Source organism: Geotrypetes seraphini, chromosome 18, assembly GCF_902459505.1.
Source record: "Geotrypetes seraphini chromosome 18, aGeoSer1.1, whole genome shotgun sequence".
In the NCBI taxonomy this organism is placed as follows: Eukaryota; Metazoa; Chordata; class Amphibia; order Gymnophiona; family Dermophiidae; genus Geotrypetes; species Geotrypetes seraphini.
The window spans coordinates 22787430-22805632 of record NC_047101.1 but is presented as its reverse complement, the minus strand read 5'-3'; the positions used below and the strand labels follow the sequence as shown (position 1 = coordinate 22805632).

At 44.7% G+C, this 18203-nt stretch overlaps 1 protein-coding gene across 3 annotated transcripts in view; it reads right to left on the bottom strand.

Annotated features, from left to right (window-relative positions):
• Positions 1-18203, bottom strand: part of NDST1 (N-deacetylase and N-sulfotransferase 1) — a 329606-nt gene that overhangs the window by 173972 nt on the left and 137431 nt on the right. For 2 of the 3 annotated variants that reach the window (XM_033927724.1, XM_033927727.1), the window contains exon 1: positions 17143-17601. The exons of the other annotated variant lie outside the window; for it this stretch is intronic. The gene's annotated coding sequence lies outside the window, so the exon portion shown is untranslated. Of the gene's footprint in view, positions 1-17142; positions 17602-18203 lie in introns of those variants that run through there. 3 annotated transcript variants of the gene reach the window in all.

Here is an 18203-nt window from a genome sequence, read left to right as displayed (position 1 = left end):
GTTTTTAGCACGCGTGCTACCTGAAAAACTACCGCCTGCTCAAGAGGAGGCAGTAGTGGCTAGCACGTGCGGCATTTTAAGTTTCAAGTTTTTATTAATATTTGATAAATCGCTTATTCAGTTAACTAAGCGATGTACAGCTTTTAAAAAAGCATAGGTTGTGAAAACTAACAGGGTAATACACATCTTATAACTCAAATATGAAGCGTGAGGGTAGCGGGGAGAAGTTACAATTTTTAGTTCAAGAGAGAAAACAAAAAAAGGGAAAAACAAGAGGGAAGGTAGCAAAATAAAAGCTTGAAGTTACGTGTAGTAGGTCTCATTATTAGATCTTGAACGCGTCTTTAAAAGATAAGTTTTTAACGTTTTTTATAAATGAAGTTATGTGTTTTTCTTCTCTAATGTACTGTGACAGTGCGTACCACAGTTGTGGGGCCATCACAGAAAACATATCGTGTATTCTAATGCCTATAATTTTTAAAGAGGGGACGGTTAAAAGGTTTTGCGACGTTGAGCGGAGAGATCGGGAGATGCTGTGAGGGATAAGCATTCTTGAAATAAATTGAGGTTCATTAGAGAATAAGGTTTTATATACTAAAAGCAAAATTTTAAAGTTAATCCGATGGCTGATTGGCAGCCAATGAGAATCAATTAGTAAGGGAGTGACATGGTCGTATTTTTTGGCATTATAAATTAATTTGACTGCCGTATTTTGTATAATTTGTAATCTTCGTCTTTCTTTTTGTGCGATATTAAGTAGGAGAGAATTACAGTAATCTATTTTGGATAGGACCAGAGAATGAATTAATATGTTGATGGATTTGGGTTCAAGCAATTTTGAAATAGATCGAATCAAACGTAGTTTATAAAAGCATATTTTAACTATATTGCTAATATGGTCTTGAAATGATAGTTTGTCGTCAACGATAATACCTAAAATTTTTACGGATGAAACTAATTCAATGGTGATGGAGTTAAGGACGAAAGGGGTTCTTAAGGTTGTATCTTTTTTCCAAGAAAAAAGCATCGCTTTGGTTTTTTGAATATTTAAGGTCAATTTATTGGAGGCATTTTAACGCACGCTATTCCGCGCGTTAAGGCCCTAACGCACCTTTGTGTGACTATCATTTATTTTGGTAACAGAATGAACTAGACACTTTCAAGTATTAAAGTTCTGTATTTATGATGCAAATGTTTCAAGAGTTTTCATCTGACTAGTCTTTATAGCAGAAAGTTGGAAGGTGAGGACACCCGTGGCATTACTGAATTTGGATGGTACGTTTTACTCACCTTTTCCAAATCAGAACCGACATGGTCGAGTCACATTATTATCACCACCGCCTACCTCTGAAGTCACAGACGCACAGCCAATGAGCAAATGCATGTGTCGTACATTTTGTGGGTACAAGTGAGATGTCAGAAAGTGGCCAATATAGCAACCGTAGCCGTTACGAGGAAAAAAAAAAAGAGCACGATTTATCAGACATTGAAGAAGGCATGATCATCGGTTACCGGGTCAAGGGCGGCAGCATTTCAGAAACGGCAGAGTTTGTGAATTGTTCATGGGCTGCTGTGGAATACCGTGAGTGGATGAACGGAATCTTTTTGACGACCTGACATGGTAACTGTGGGGCAGCATGAGCCGTTGATGCGAGAGGTGAACGTCATCTGTGTTGAGTTAGTGCAGGCTGACCGTGGAGCAACTCGCCATCCAAATGAACCAGGGGGCTTCCAGATGTGTGTCCAAAGTCATTGTGCAGCGAACCCTGTTGTGAATGGGGCTCCAGAGCAGAAGGCTGGTGACTGCAACCATGATCACGAGGGTTCATCGTACCGACATTGGACTTGCACTGACTGGCAGAGAGTTGCCTTCTCTGACGAGTCACATTTTGAGTTCCATCAAATGGATGGACGTTGGCGCATCAGGCATGAAACCACTAAGAAGAAACGCCCAACAACATTGCCGATTGCGGCAGCAGTATGGTCTGGGCTCCTTAATACCTCTGGAAGGCACTCTCAGCCAATAAGAGTCTCTCTCCATCGTTTCCAATCAAGAACACCCTTACATGTTGATGACCTTTCCTATGGCCAATGGAATCTTTCAACAGGACAATGCGACATGTCATACCACCAGAATTGTTTGTGAGTGGTTCACAGAGCACGACCAAGACTTCCAATTACTTCCCTGGCCTCCAAATTCCTCAGATCTTGACTCAGTCAAGCATACTTGGGACCACCTCGATCAACAGGTTCGACAACTGTATCCACCACCATGCACCTGTCCGCAGCTGTAGGATGCACTGCAGTCTGCATGGCTCCAGACACCATCTGGCTGCCGTTCCGTGCTGCTGAGGTGGTTATTCTGGATATTAGCAGGAAGACATAATAATGTAACTCGACCGTGTATATTCAGGTATTGAAAAGTTATTTTCTGCTCATGAGGGATTACAATCTAAGTTCTATCTGAGGCAGTGGAGGGTTAAGTGACTTGCCCATGCCACAAAGAATGTCAGTAAGAGACACAAGATTTGTACCCTAGTTCACAACCTACTATTCTAACCAGTGATACTCTTCCACTCCTCCAGATGGAGCTGTAGAAAGTACTGCCAGACTAACAGAGTCAGAAAATAAAGCAGAAGGATTCATAGACTACATACATGAAATACCTGTTAGTCATTAAATTCTCTAATAAAGTGTTTTACGGTTAGTAAATATATTAACATATATATATGCAGTTTAAGTATTGCTTTTATGAGTATTTCTTTTTATATGTTCTGATTTCATTCTGATTTGCCCAGAATATTAGAACGAGTGGAATATAAACCAGCATAAATAAATAAATACAAGTTATTTATTTACACCATTTGCAATACCTCCATTCGCAGACATCATAGCGATGTACAGAACCAAATTTGTACAGAATACGGTAAATCAGAAATGACTTCCTAGTCACACATTACAAACATGAAACCAAAGGAGAAGCGATGCATAACATGATGAAACAGAACCCATGATACTGGTTACAAATTAGCGCCGGACACATAAGGGAGGGGAAAACTACCGTAATTGTTTCCTAGACTCAGCATAGTTAAAGCTCACTCAAAAACTTCAGAGAAAAATCAGGACTTCAAAGCCAAATTTAAACCAAACAACAGAAGGATTCAAGTGCAAATGTTCCAATGAGTCCAAGCGAATTAATGAGACAGAAGGAACAACCAATAAACGGGCAGACGTTTTATATCTGTATGTCTTGGTTACAGTTTTCAATAATGCTACTTCAGCTTGTCTGCGGTGTTCTTTGCTCACATATTTAAAGACAATAGACTGTTTTCAGTCCAATTCTTTATATGTCAGGTTGCAAACCATTGGAACCCTGAGGAAGGCGTGTTCGCCGAAACACGGACCATGTAGGGTCCGGTTGGATTTTTATCACAGTATTTTTTATCACTGTACTTTTTTAATTGAATTTTCATTGTTTTATATGTCAGTGTTTAATAAATTATCTCCAGGACATCTGTATCCACAGTTTTTGTTTTCATCAGTGAATTTTTTCACTGTGGATCATTGGGTTTCCCCATTTTTCTTTGTTGTACAGTTTTCAATAAACATATTTAAAAAAAACCAAAACGTATGGACAGACAGTTCTGGGGTTTGTGATGTATAAGTAGCACCTGTCATCATATGTCACAAATTAGTAACTAGACCCCTTTACTAGAACTGTAAGTTGCCAAAGTCCACTTGGTATAGAGTGACATCTCAAGGTTCACACATGAGCTGTAGAGTTGTACACGTAACATAGTAGATGACGGCAGATAAAGACCCGAATGGTCCATCTAGTCTGCCCAACCTGATTCAATCTAGAAATTTGTTCGGTTGGGTTTTTTTTCCTTCTCCTTAGCTAGAGGGACACTGGTAAGTTACAAGCCTCCTTCTATGAACTTTCTACCCCTGGGCCCTTATATATTCTCTCTGAAGAAATGCCTAATGCAGCACTTGTCAAAGTTTCTATGGCCACGACCCTGTGAGTGCAGTCACAGAAAGTGCGTCATCCCTCGGTGACACAGGATGTCTTATGGAGGGCTCACCCAGATTTCGACCTCAAATGCAGGTTTCTCGACACGATTTGAGATCACGACCCACAGTTTGGGAGGGCCTGGTCTAAAGTGCAGTTACAACAAAAAGGTCCCCCTTGCTCGCCTGACCGAGTTGAGCTGTTCAAATTAAAATCCCCTTCTCAGCTCCGACATTCGAAAGAATACATTACATTACATTACATTACATTAGTGATTTCTATTCCGCTTGTGCCTTGCGGTTCTAAGCGGATTACAAGTTAGAAGACTGGACATTTCCAGTAGCATTGCAGTACATATAATCAAGAATGCGTTAAGTTACAATTGTTGTTCTGGACTTTTCCAGGATAAATTGGTAGTAGATATTAGATAGTGATAGGTTGTTTAGACGAATAGAGATAATATTGTCCGGATTCTGCTGTTTAGACGAATAGAGATAATACTGTCCGGATTCGGGTGTTGCTGGTGGTGGTGTTAGGGTAGTCATGAGAGCATTTTCTAATACTTTTGTGAGGTTATGATGATGGGAAATGTTTTTTGAAGAGATGAGTTTTGATTTCTTTTCGGAATGCTTTAATGTCTATTGATTTGGTCAGTAGATTGGTGATGGTAGTATCGATCTTTGCTGCCTGTGTCGCTAAAAGGCTGTCATATAGTTTCTTTCGTCGTGTTCCTTTGAGAGGGGGGTGAGTGAATAGGCTCTGAGTTCTCCTTAATCTGTGTGAGAGGTTACGGTGTAGTCTGTTGTTTAGGTAGCTGGGTGCTGTTCCATGTATTACCTTGTATAGTAGACAGTAGAATTTGAACTGGGATCTTGCTTTTATTGGTAGCCAGTGTGAATCTAGGTATGCTTTGGTGATGTGGTCATATTTGCCTAGTGAGTAGATGATTCTGAGGGCTGTGTTCTGAACTGTCTGTAATTGTTTTATCATGTAATTTGGGCATGATAGGTATAGGCTGTTACAGTAATCTACAATACTCAGTACTAGGGATTGTACTAATATCTTGTATTGCTCTTTGTTGAAGAATTTTCTTATTTTTCTTAGGTTACGTATTGTGAAGAATGCTCTTTGGATGATTTTGTGGATTTGAGACTGCATTGCGAATGCGACACAGCCAGAAAAGATCGTGAAAATGAAGATGGAACAAAGTCTCTTGTTTTCATTTAAGAATGGCTTTGCACAACTTGTTCATGGTGTACTGCAGTCATCTCTCTTTAAAAAAAAAAAAAAAAGCCCAATTACAAACACGGTTTTATTCTGCTTTTTGAAAAGTCCCGTTCTCTTGAATTTAACAAAACCTACAACAGCCTCCCCTTTATCTTGCTAATGACCTGGAGTAAATGAATAAATTATTCGCTAATAATGTTGAAGATGTTCTAACAGATGCAATATCCAACTATCAATTGTCTAGGAACAGGAACTGTTTGAGATCACTAAGGGATCCTTTTACTAAGGTGCGCTAATCAATTTAGCACACGCTACATGCTAAGGCGCCCATAGAATATAATGCATATAATATAACTAGACAGGTTTTTTTTTTTTTATTTAAATATACTGTATTTTTATTAAATAACACAAATCTTAACACAATGGGCTCCTTTTACGAAGCCGCGCTACCGGGTTTAACGCACGCGACTTTTCATCACACGCTAACCCCCGCCGAAAAACTACCGCCCGCTCACGAGGAGACGGCAGCGGCTAGCGCGTCCGGCGGTTTAGCGCGCGCTATTACTCGCGTTAAAAACCGCTAACGCGCCTTCGTAAAAGGAGCCCTATATTATACATTAATGAATCCATATTGCGCTTCCAGTTCCCAAAATCTGTATTAGCCCACAATACAGTGGAAGAAAACCTGTAGCTTGTACTCGGTCCATTCCCGAGCCTTTTCTGATGAAAATAAAGCTGTTCCACGTCATAGTCCGTGTGTATTATCTTATTTCTCCAGTATTCCAACCGGCATAGATTGATTCTTAGACACAGCTGTTCTAATGCCTTCTCACTCCAATTCAGACTGTGTCCAGCCAGCCCGACGTAGCACCACGTTTTGCTATTAGCATTAATGCATGCTAAATCCATTAGCCTTAGTAAAAGGACCCCTAAGAATTTTTAACTTAAAAGTAATAAAGTAGATAACCTGTATTCAGAATTCAAAGATGCTTCAGGAGTCTGAATCACTTGAATGTTGAGCCCCAGGACCATTTGTAAATCAGTTAAGCAGAAAGAACAAAGACAAAAAAAAACCCCCAGCTATCCGAGTAAAGCGATTATACTCAACTCAGAAGCTATTACATAAGAACATAAGAATTTGCCTCCGCTGGGTCAGACCAGAGGTCCATCGCGCCCAGCAGTCCGCACCCGCGGCGGCCCATCAGGTCCATGACCTGTCATGTTATCTTGATTTAGCCCTATAGCCCCCTTGTTTTTATCTATACTCTTACCCTTATCTGTATCCCTCAATCCCCCTATCCTTCAGGAATCCATCCAATCCCTCTTTGAATCCCCGTAGCGTACTCTGCCCGACCACTTCCTCCGGGAGCGCGTTCCATGTGTCCACAACCCTCTGTGTGAAGAAGAACCTCCTGGCATTCGTTTAAAAGTGCATCCAACCACATGGAAGCCATACTGGAAAAAAAAGGTCCATTTCTTCAAAACCAAGAAATAATCATACTTAAGGATTTTTAATACACTTGTCAAGCTCCTCTATACAGTATAATAATCATTCACCCTTTGAAACTTCATTAAGAAATGCATTTGTTCAATACTGGAGATGGGAGAAGTTCCATGTGATTGGAGAAGAGCAGATGTGGCCCCTCTTCACAGAAGTGGTGACAGAAAAGAAATTGGAAACTGCACTGATAAGCCCGACTTTGGTGGCCGGAAAAGTAATGGAGGCGTGGCAGAAGGAAAAGATAATGAACTTTCTAGAATTCATGGCCTGAGGAAACATTGGTTTTACCAGAGGAAAATGAGGCCAAATGAATTAAGATTGATTTTTTTTTTCCCCCTGAGATCAGAAAACAGGATCAAGGACTTACACTATGTAGACTACTTTGGTTTTTTAAAAAAAAAAACAGAGCCTTTGGTAACAGCCCCTAATACGAGGCTCATGAAAAACGGAATGGGCTAAAATTAGAATCCAAAATGGTAAACTGGATTAGAAATTGGTTCACTGACAGATGACAGAGGGTGGAGGTAAATGTGCTTTAAACTAACCTTTTTTTCCTTACAATTCCTTAATTATTTATTTTATTTAATTCTTATATACCGCTAATAATCGTGAGGTTTCTAAGCGGTTTACAAAAATGATGCATTAAAAGATACAATAAATAAAAATAAATAAGATAGGTACTTGGAAATTTCCTAATTGTCCCATAGGTTCACAATCTAACTAAAGTACCTGAAGAGACAATTTATGAAAAATAAAGATAAAATATAAAGACAGAGATAGAGATAGAGATAGAAATGAATATTCCACCAAGTAATGAATAACTAAATTTAAAGATAGAATTAAAAATAAATAAGTAAAATAAATAAAATATAGAGATAAAAAATAATTATGATTATCTCTTGGCACTAAAGCAGTGTATCGCAAACTGTGTGCCGTGGCACGCAAGATTCCAGGCGTGCCGTGAGACACTGGTGAGGAGGAGAGGCGCCAGAGCCAGCTGACTGACTTCAAGACAAGATGTTACACATGCATGTGACATCATCATGGCGACATCCGCGCATTTCCCGGTGCCCTTCCGCCGTGGCCCAGAGTTTACTGTGCCACTGAGTAAAAACGTTTGCAGGACACTACAAGTGTAGCTGGTTTTAAAAAAGGTTTGGACAAATTCCTGGAGGAAAAGTCTATAGTCTGTTATTGAGAAAGACATGGGGGAAGCCATTGCTTGCCTGTATTGGTAGCATGGAATATTGTTACACCTTGGGTTTTCGGCAGGTACTAGTGACCTGGATTAGCCACCATGAGAACGGGCTACTGGGCTTGATCCACGTCAGAGAGAAGGCTTCCGGTTCAGGCACAGGACGGCTTTGTACATTATACCACTGAGGAAAAGGGAGCCGGCCTGAAGACAATGCCGCATCGATCGCACCTTGCATCGGCGGCTGAACAACTCTGTCTCAGGCCCGATGCACAGACACGGCGGTTGAAGAACACTGCATTAGAGCATTCAAGACACGGTCCCTACTCAGAAGAGCTTACAATCCAATCAACATAACCTGACTTAATGGTAGTCTATGTTGATAACTTTAGACTAGAGAATGACACGGAGACAAATTTGTCCCCGCAGGAACTCATTTTCCGCATCCTTGTGAATTTTGTCGCTGTCCCATGTTGCTACTTATGATTTTAAAGTGTTAGAGGCTTGTACAGATGAGGACAGAGCTTGCAGGAATGGAGCATGGACAGAAAAAGAACTCACAGGGACGGGAAAATGAGTTCCCGCGGCGACGGGGAAACATTTGTCCCCGGGTCATTCTCTACTTCATGCCCACTCCCTCTCCCCAAGTCCCTTCTCGGGCTCAAAGAGAACACATTTTCAAAACTGTCCTCGTCGGTTGAAGGACCAAGAGTGCTCTTCACCTGCAAGCTTCATGCCAGTTCTTAACAGTGAAAGCATCTCTGCAGTTCATCACTAGTGCAAGGTCACCTGTTTGCTATGCTGTGCTTATGAAATTAAGTCAACTGGGCCTTTCCTCCACACCCTGTCCCCTGTCCCCAAGAACACTTCAACATGATGTTTTTGGCCACATCAAGGGAGAACAATGTTCAGACAGGTTTCTAGCATCTTCCTCTCTCACAAAGAATGAAGATTTATTTTTTTTAGAACCAAAATTTAAAAAAAAGATGATTTACTCTTTGGTCTAACCGAGATTTAATGTTCCAGAATCATCTGCCATTTATATAGACTTTCACGTTTACGCATCTTAGCTCTCTACATTGTCCTGGGTAGGCATGCTGTATTTATCAGCTTGGAATTTGTTCTGATCTCGGAGGCACCAGCCCCAAAACGTCCGAACAGCGAAGCAGCACGCAAGCCGGCGGTTCTGACCAGGGCTGTGGAGTCAGAGTCGGAGGAAATTTCGGGTACCTGGAGTCGGAGTCAGAAGTACAAAAAACTGAGGAGTCGGACATTTATCTACCGACTCCATTTTTGAACTTGGCATACCAATCACGAGCGATTCTTTCAGCTATAGCACCCACTAAATACACAGCACAAATGTTGCGAGCAGCTTCTGCGGCCTTAGAACCTTGATTAAAAGCAAAAAGAAGGTGGTGTCGAAAATGCTCATTTCTCTCAACTTGACATTCCATTTTAACGATCTGAAAATTAACCAGTGCTGTGGAGTCGGAGTCGGAGGAAATTTCGGGTACCTGGAATCGGAGTCAGAAGTACAAAAAACTGAGGAGTCGGAACATTTATCTACCGACTCCATTTTTGAACTTGGCATACCAATCACGAGCGATTCTTTCAGCTATAGCACCCACTATATACACAGCACAAATGTTGCGAGCAGCTTCTGCGGCCTTAGAACCTTGATTAAAAGCAAAAAGAAGGTGGTGTCGAAAATGCTCATTTCTCTCAACTTGACATTCCATTGTAACGATCTGAAAATTAACCAGTGCTGTGGAGTCGGAGTCGAGGAGTCGGAGGAAATTTCGGGTACTGGAGTCGGAGTCTGAAGTACTAAAAACTGAGGAGTCGGAACATTTATCTACCGACTCCACAGCCCTGGTTCTGACCCAGTCACCAGACCGAGCAGGACGCAGGTGGGTTTCTCAAATCATGACAACACTGACAGTTACCAAGCTCTGTCCCTCAGCACCAAGCGTCACCTCCCCAATCGGACTTTCAGACCCCCCCATCTCTGCAATCGGTTGGGCAGAAAAGCAGAGATCCTAGCTGCAGCCTAGAACAGGACCAGCTAAAAAATAAAATTATTTCTTTTCTCTTTGCACTGTATCTTTCTTAAATGAAAAGGTGCTACAAAATTATCCAGCAAATATACTTCAAGTTGTTGAAAGAGGCATCCCCCTCCAGGTTCCCTTATACATATACCACAGCAGTGAAGACAAAGAGAAGATCCAAGGAGGAGCTAATATTTCTTTACTGAACATCCCCGCCCCTATAAAGACATGAATTTTAACCCTTAATGACTTATACAGGCAAAACAACCGTAGGATCAATATTTAAAGCAATCTAAATGGCCAGAAATGTCTCCTGGCCATCTAAATTGCTTTTCCAGGGCTAACCTTTATGGGCATTCTGGGAGCAGAGTCAGCATTTAGCTACTTAAGTGCCAAAATTCAGCACTTAACCAATCTAGGGTTACATAGGATTGCATAAAACACAGTCCTATCTTTATGTGGTCCGCTTTAGCCAGTTCACTGGCTAGGTTTTATCTGGCCACGTATGCCCAAATATAGGGTTACCGTATGGCTCCAGAAAAAGAAGGACAGATTGCGACATCCGGGTTTTGCTTCTATTGCTTTCTGTGGAAGTAAAACCCGGATGTCGCAATCTGTCCTCCTTGCTTCCACTGCTTTCCGTGGAAGTAAAACCTGGCTGTCGCAATCTGTCCTCCTCGCTTCCGTTGCTTTCCGTGGAAGTAAAACCCGGATGTCGCAATCTGTCCTCCTCGCTTCCGTTGCTTTCCGTGGAAGTAAAACCCGGATGTCGCAATCTGTCCTCCTCGCTTCCGTTGCTTTCCGTGGAAGTAAAACCCGGATGTCGCAATCTGTCCTCCTCGCTTCCGTTGCTTTCCGTGGAAGTAAAACCCGGATGTCGCAATCTGTCCTCCTCGCTTCCGTTGCTTTCCGTGGAAGTAAAACCCGGATGTCGCAATCTGTCCTCCTCGCTTCCGTTGCTTACCGTGGAAGTAAAACCCGGACGTCGCAATCTGTCCTCCTCGCTTCCGTTGCTTTCCGTGGAAGTAAAACCCGGATGTCGCAATCTGTCCTCCTCGCTTCCGTTGCTTTCCGTGGAAGTAAAACCCGGATGTCGCAATCTGTCCTCCTCGCTTCCGTTGCTTTCCGTGGAAGTAAAACCCGGATGTCTCAAGTCTCAATCCGCCCTCCTTTTTCCGCAGCCATATGGTAACCCTACCCATTTATTCAATGCTGGTGTCTGGACAAGGCCTGGCAGTAAATATTTGGAAATAAAGCCAGCAGTAACGTCAGCACAATGCCGGGCTGAATATCGGGCCATATGTTTAAAATTAAACTAATTGGCCCAAAACAGACAAGAATATATGTAACCTTAGGGTCTGCATTAGAAATGCTTATAACCTCAGGGAGATCAGTGACCTACACAAAAAGGAATGTAGATAATCTCATGGGATTTTCTACCTCTAGGCATCTATTTAACCTTAGGGATGTATAAGGGTCATGGCTTTCAAGAGGGGTGGGGGGGAGGGGGGAAGAGAGAGACAAGCAAATCTTCTGGTACCCACCATAGAATGGATTATTTCATGTCTGACTCACAACTATATACTTAAAATGCACCTCCCCTGTAGGGATTTGCATACACAAGAAAATTTTGGTAATTTCGTTTTTTTCCCCCAAATATTTCCCGATTATCTTTTATGCTTTTGCAGTTAGTTTCCCCACATTAGTTGAAATAAGGGATTTTTAGACCACGCTAAATTAATTTCCGATGCTCTAAGAATTAGGGCCCCTTTTACATAGCCGCCGTCGCAAAATCTCGGCGCGGCAAATAAGATGCAGCGCGTGGGAACTGAATGGGCCGCGTCGCAGCTGCCTCACGGGACTCGCTACCCCGATTTTGCAACAGGGGCCCTTAATGCGTGCTAAGTGAATGACCCCCCCCCCCTTTACAAAACCGTGTAAGAGGGTTTTTTTTTAGTGCCAGCCAGCGCTGCTCCAGTGGTCAGAGAGTTCCTATGAGCATCGGAGCAGCGCAGAGCATTCAGTGCTCTGGCTAGCGCTAAAAAAAACCTTTTGCACGGTTTTGTAAAGGGGAGGGTCATTCACTTAGCACGCATTAAGGGCCCCTGTTGCAAAACCGGGGTAGCGAGTCCCGTGAGGCAGCTGCGACGCAGTCCATTCAGTTCCCACGCGCTGCATCTTATTTGCCGCACACGGGATTTGCGACCGCGGCTATGTTAAAGGGGCCCTAATTCTTAGAGCATCGGAAATTAATTTAGCGTGGTCTAAAAATCCCTTATAAAAGGGAGGGTTAGGGCGCTTTTAATTTATTTGGTGCATGCTGCATTCCCCCCCCCCCCCTGCTCCTTTTACAAAACAATAGCACGGTTTTAAGCGCCGGCCACGGTGGTAACAGCCTAGAAGGTTTGATTAGGTGGTATAAGAAATTTTAAATAAACTTGAAACTGATAGGAATTCTAGAAACCGCACTGTTGTAGGGGTGAGGGGGAGTTGCGAACTGAATGTGAACTAACAAATTTACACCCCTAGCAGCTTTTCCCGCACAGGGAATGTAGACCGCTTTCAACAAGCTCTGCTGTGGTCTTAAGCAGCATGCAAACCTATTTAAATTCATTATTCAGATTTTCAAAATCTGAGCTCAAGGCGAGTTACATCTGCAGGCAGAGGAGTTATTTTCCTGCCCACATTGGCTTGCAATCTTGGTGTAATTGGGGTGAGAGCAGGGCTGTGGAGTTGCTCGATAAATGTTCCGACTCCGACTCCTCAGTTTTTTGTACTTCAGACTCCGACTCCAGGTACCCGAAATTTCCTCCGACTACGAGACTCCGACTCCACAGCACTGGTTAATTTTCAGATCGTTAAAATGGAATGTCAAGTTGAGAGAAATGAGCATTTTCGACACCACCTTCTTTTTGCTTTTAATCAAGGTTCTAAGGCCGCAGAAGCTGCTCGCAACATTTGTGCTGTATATATAGTGGGTGCTATAGCTGAAAGAATCGCTCGTGATTGGTATGCCAAGTTCAAAAATGGAGTCGGTAGATAAATGTTCCGACTCCGACTCCTCAGTTTTTTGTACTTCAGACTCCGACTCCGATACCAGGTACCCGAAATTTCGTCCGACTCCGACTCCTCGACTCTGACTCCACAGCACTGGTTAATTTTCAGATCGTTAAAATGGAATGTCAAGTTGAGAGAAACGAGCATTTCCGACACCACCTTCTTTTTGCTTTTAATCAAGGTTCTAAGGCCGCAGAAGCTGCTCGCAACATTTGTGCTGTGTATATAGTGGGTGCTATAGCTGAAAGAATCGCTCGTGATTGGTATGCCAAGTTCAAAAATGGAGTCGGTAGATAAATGTTACGACTCCGACTCCTCCGTTTTTTGTACTTCTGACTCCGACTCCAGGTACCCGAAATTTCCTCCGACTCCTCAGCCCTGGGTGAGAGGGGGCGATATTTAATGGGGTTTAAGTGGATAGGAGAGGTTTAAGCCAACTTAAACCCTATCCTTGCATATTCAGCGGCACTGAAACACAATGCCGCTGAATACCCTCTCTGACTGCCACAACACTGCGTGGTGAGCGCCAAGGCAGTCCGTATGCAGAGTCGCAAAGAAGCTGGCAGTAATGCGAGCAATCCACTAAATTCAATGCTAGTGCCCATATAGCCAAGTAAACAGAGAGGAACTGAAAAAGTACTCCTATCTTTGCCCGCTTAGCTATGCGAGGGCCAGCACGCGCACGACTTCCAGGTCCGCAGCTGACCCAAAAATTCAATGGAAGCGTCCAGACCTAGCCCAGCATTGACCATCCAGCTTACATAAACTTTATTTATTTATTTTAAATTTATTAAATTACAACAGTTTAATACATTTGATTAAAAATAGCAAATTATTACAGAGAACACATCATTTCATATAATTAGTATATAGAAGCATAACTATATCCCCCCTTCCATCAATTATCGATAATACTAAACAGCTTTATTACTTTAATAAAAAGATTTAATATCCATTTTTCCAGTATCTTTCTCTCCCTTACCCCTCTCCCGCCCTGGATGTGGAATGAAAAAACTCAGAAGGTAACTTTAAAACCACCGACCGCCACTGGCTCAGTATCAGATGCGAGACTGAAATTTTCAAAAACTAAAAATCGACCTTTACCTGGATAATTTTGAAAGCTACGCCGCGTCCCACTACCTCAAAACTTAGCTCTGCTTAGCAGTTTTGAACTTAAGCCCACACCCGTTTTATAAACACACGCACTTTTCTCCACATTAGGTCTGGGACCAAAAGCTGCACCCAGATACAGAATTTCCAAGTACACAAAGTAAACCAGCAGCGGACTCAACGAGGTTTTAAGGAATTCATAAGGAATACCAAGGTTGCTTCTCTTTCACACTGCACAATAAGATCGGATGGGGCGGTGCTTATCAATCTTTCTGAGGCTGCAACCCCATTCGGGTGGCCACAAAAACCATACAAGCTCCCTTGGAGAGGGCCAATGACGTCTTATGGAGGGCCCACCAAGAACACGACCCTAAATGCGCATTTTGTGACCTCATGGGATGCTCTGGTACAGATGACAGTTATCCACAAGAGCCACAAGCGGCTCTTTACCTATTGCTGAGCCACTGGTGGTCTCCCCACAGAAGGTCTTTAGAGTCCCAACACTGGAGCTTCCACTGTTGTCACTTGGATATTTTAGACGGAATATACCGTGTTTCCCCCAAAATAAGACAGGGTCTTATATTAATTTGTGCTCCCCAAAACGCACTAGGGCTTATTTTCGGGGAAACGCGGTATCTACCCTTGACATTTGCCATGTTATGCCTATCCCTCCCTCCCATCTCTTTGTGCACCGGAACCCCACCGACCCAACCACCGTGTTATACCTATCCCTCATCAGTGACGCGGCAGAGGGAAGGCCCCGGCTGGGAAGGTCGCGAAGCAGCCCTTTCAGAGTGCTGCCACCAGTTTTGAGGCTTCGGAGGTTTGTAAGATGGTGGTCCGGTGGGATCTTAACTAGGGATTATTTGGAGGGTAGGGCTTATTTTCGGGGAAACATGGTACTTTCCATTCTGGATTAGCTCTCCACACACAAACCTGCCAATCAAAATCAAGGGGTCCTTTTACGAAGGCACGCTAAACGCTAATCCGTCCATTATTTCCTCTGGACGGATTAGTGTTTAGCGCGTGCTAAAACGGCTAGCGCGCCTTCGTAAAAGGATCCCCAAATTAGGTCTGGCTTTAGGCAGCAAAGCCTAGTTTTGTTTTAGCTGGAAGGTTTGTGTGTAGAGTGGTCATTCAAGATAGATTACACTTCCCCCTCCCTATTCGCGGTTTCGACACTCGCGGTTTCATATATTGGTGATTTTTTTAGGACATTCCCGCCTCCCTCCAGCCTCCCTCCCGGCCTTACCTGGTGGTCTAGCGGGCTTTCGGGGCAGGAGCGATCTTCCTACGCTCCTGCCCCGTGTAGATCACCAATAGGAAATGGCTGCCGTGAGCTCCCCGTCGTAGTCTCGAGAGACTACGGGAACTCACGGCAGTCATTTCCTATTGGCGATCTACACGGGGCAGGAGCGTAAGAAGCTCACTCCTGCCCCGAAAGCCCGCTAGACCACCAGGTAAGGCCGGGATGCCGGGGGGGGGGGGAGGACGCGAGAGTGGGTCAGAGCCAGACAAGAAGTTATTTGCGGTTTTTCTCCATTCACGGTCCGGCTCTGCCCTTATCCCCCGCGAATACCGAGGGAGAAGTGTACAAGGGTTTTTATGGCTGCAGTCACAGAAAGACTGATACGTCGCTTCCCCTTAAATCATGGCGAGTCTGAAAAGAAATTAGCCCCTTATAAATCTCTTCCCTTGGCTTAAATGATGGTGAGAGAATGATGCATTGAGGGGGGGTGTTTATTATTATTATTATTTTTTGTATGAATCCGATTCTCCCAAACAGTTTGCTTATTTAATTGATTCTGCAGTACCCCATAGACAGCTCTTGGAAGATCCCATCTGCATCCAATGCTCTTAAACTACCTCCTGAGACCTGAGAAAGCATTTCAGCTGTCCCCCACTGGGGAAAGCCTGCTCTGGTCCACCTGTTAGCTGTTCAGTCACACACACACAACCTTAGCCTGTTGTGTCAGCCCCTTTCCCTCCCCCAGCTTTAGACAGGCAGTTTAAACAACCCCTGTGCAGAAGGGCACTTGACACTGCAACACAATTCTCCAAACTTCATTCCAGAGAGGGAGGGAGGTTGTTTATTTTGTGTTTCGTGTATAGTACAAAAGTGCTTTTAAGAAACGTTGATGTCTATTTGGTTGCACGTTCACAAAATCAGTAAAGAGTTTAAAAACCAAAATTCACCAGCTGGCTTGGTCCTAGACTCGAGTCTAGGGGGCTGCAAAAGCTCAGGTTCAATGCAGACTTTAAGACTAGAGGCAGAGCTGTCAGGGGTGACCCCCTTTCTCCAGCCCTCACTGAAGTCACTTAACCTCCCTCTCTGCTCAACTTCCAGAAGGGAACCAGACAATGACAGATGAGGTCCAAATGCTCTTTCTAGTAATAGCTGGCCTCATTATTATTCTAAAACCTCCTGTAGCCTTTTCTTTGTTACAGAAGATTCCCTTACAAACTTCTCAAAGCCAAAAGTCTCAAGGTCTTTGCAACACTCCCCCCCCCCCACCCAATCTCCTGTAGAGCAGCGTGAGAACTGTGCTCCCACTTCCATGCACCCTAACAATGAAGGGCGGGCACGGATTTGAACCGAAATCAGCCAGATCGGACCGTGCACCGGAATCTCCCTTGCAAATAAACCGAGCCTGGGGATCCCTTGTTTTGGGGGTGGGCTTTTTTTTTTTGTAAGTTAGTTTCAGATTCTGGAGATCCCCCCCTCCCCTAGAGATCCAGGAGGAAAGGGAGTCCGGATCTGCACTCCGATCTCCGGGACCCAGCCCCCAGCCTCTCCCTCCCTGCCCCCTCTTTTGTTGATCCTCGAGCTGCTGCATGCCCCGCACACTCCAGGACCGAGATTTCACTTTAGCCCCATGCTTCCCTTAGCAGCAGGCCTGAAGGCTCCTCTTCCCCCCCCCCCCCCGACTTCTCCTCCCCAGCCCCATTCATTAGTGGAGAGAAGAGAGAGAGAGCCCTCGCTCCTCCTTACCTGTTGTGTTCATGGTCGGGGGCGATCGGGTGGGCCGAGCCCCGCCGCTTCCCGGTCTCCGTGCCGCGCGTCCTCCGGCACGCCGATCGCAAGGCTCCGCTGGCCGCCCGAGCCGGGGAAGTGCGGCGAAGGCTCGCGGAGGCTGTTCGAGTCCTGCGAGGGGGGGGGGGGAGCGAGAGAGCCGGGGGGGAGGGGGCTGAATGCATTACACCGAGCCCTGCCGAAAGGCCGGCACGAGGCAGCTCCCCGTTAACCCCTTGCAGCCCGAACGGAAATCGCTGGCTTAGCTCCGTTTGCCCGAGTCCTCACCTGGACCAAGGGAGCCCGTGTAGCGCTAGGCGCGGTGTGCAAAAGAGAAGGTGGGGCTTTGGGGGTGCAAGTTATTCTGATAGTGAGAAGCTCCGGAATCTGTCAGATGGGAGCAGTGTGATCCAGCCCCAAGAGCCGGGGTGTCAAAGACCCTCCTCCAGGGCCGCAATCCAGTCGGGGTTTCAGGATCTCTCCCCCCCCCCCATGAATATGCATGAGATCTATTAGCATACAATGAAAGCAGTGCATGCAAATAGATCTCATGCATATTCATTGGGGGGAAATCCTGAAAACCCGACTGGATTGCGGCCCTCGAGGAGGGACTTTGATACCCCTGCCCAAGAGCATCTCCAGAAGGGGAGCGAAATAACGCTCACCCGGCTCCCAACCGTGGAGACGACGCCTTGGGCTCCTTTTACTAAGCTGCGTTAGCGGGTTTAGCGCGCGCTTAGCGTGCGCTAGGCCAGTGGTTCCCAACCCTGTCCTGGAGGACCACCAGCCAGTCGGGTTTTTAGGAGAGCCCTAATGAATATCCTGACTATCCTGCTGTCCACGGAGAACCTACGTTACAGGTAAGTAACTACACTCTCTCTCCTAAGTGAGATGTGATGTCAAGACTGGTAGAAATGTTTCTGGAAGACAAACTGGTTCCTTTCCTCCCTCAAAGACTTTCGCACTAGGCAAGGTATAGTCCCCAACCGATCACGGAGATCCCAAACAGAAAAACGGCTGGTCCTGCCACCAGGCCGCTT